Source organism: Corvus brachyrhynchos, unplaced genomic scaffold (assembly GCF_000691975.1).
Source record: "Corvus brachyrhynchos isolate BGI_N302 unplaced genomic scaffold, ASM69197v1 scaffold194, whole genome shotgun sequence".
Lineage (NCBI taxonomy): Eukaryota > Metazoa > Chordata > Aves > Passeriformes > Corvidae > Corvus > Corvus brachyrhynchos.
Window position 1 is genome coordinate 721,469 of NW_008237890.1, and position 1,019 is coordinate 722,487.

Here is a 1,019-nt window from a genome sequence, read left to right on the forward strand (position 1 = left end):
CACGCTGTCCCCCCCCCCCCCCGCCCCTTTTTATTCAGTTTTTAAATTAATTTTTGATTCTCTATCAGGCACTTTCCTGTGTTGGGAGGGTCACAAAGGGAATGTATATATTTTTTCACTGCTGCAGGGAAGCTGCTGTTGTGCTTAAGCGCTTTCAAATAGGGTTTCCTGCAACCACAGAAGTGTTGCACAAAGAGAGCAGGGGTGGGTGTGCCCTTGCCCTTCCTGCTACAAGTCAGCTGGTTTTCCACATGAATTGAAAGGAGTGGATGTTGTCAGTTTTCAAACAGAATTAATGGTTGTGGCTAAAGGGACATTGCTACATGAAGTGAACATTCCATGTCTCCTTTTGTGATTATTTTTCCTTTTTCATTTCTGTTTTCTTCATGAAATGCTATCAGCAGTTTTCATAAACTGATGCTATATTCACAGAAAAAAACGTATGCAAAGAAAAATTGGTAATTACATTTGAAGTCAGTTATCTGGCTTCTATGCCAATTTCTTGCTAGAATTGAGAAGCAGTCTCAGTACCAAAAATGTGGTTTAATTTTTTTAAAAATTTTGTATTTTAGACAGCCCAGGTTAAAAAAGTTCTTGTCAAAGATGTCAGGAATTTGGGCAAATAAGATAGGAGGCGATATCTGTATCTAAATGCAGATTTGAATTCTTCAATAATCATGCATTATGTATTGTTCACAGCCATTAACATTTTTTAATACTGTGTTTTTATTGCAGATACATTATGTTCCACCTCTGCCTGTGTGCGTGCTTTGTCTGACTTTCTGTGGATTCCTGCAGCAAGTGGATGGCTTGTGACATGCTTATTTAAAGGGCTTCATCATTCCCATATTTAATACAGAGATCTCTCAAGTGATAAAAAGGTAATTGACTGTTGGGGATTTATCTGTAGTGAGAGGATGCTCTCATTTTTGAACCTTTGAAGTTGTACCTTTGAAGTGGTATGGCTAAAGACCCTGGCTCAGGAGGCTTCCCTTCAACAGCCACCTATTGCCTCAAAT

At 38.9% G+C, this 1,019-nt stretch overlaps 1 protein-coding gene across 4 annotated transcripts in view; it reads left to right on the forward strand.

The window, feature by feature from the left end:
* JAK2 (Janus kinase 2) overlaps positions 1–1,019 on the forward strand; it is a 90,854-nt gene that overhangs the window by 38,848 nt on the left and 50,987 nt on the right. For all 4 annotated transcript variants that reach the window (XM_017732802.1, XM_017732800.1, XM_017732801.1 and 1 more), the window contains one exon: positions 736–881. The gene's annotated coding sequence lies outside the window, so the exon portion shown is untranslated. The remainder of the gene's footprint in view (positions 1–735; positions 882–1,019) is intronic.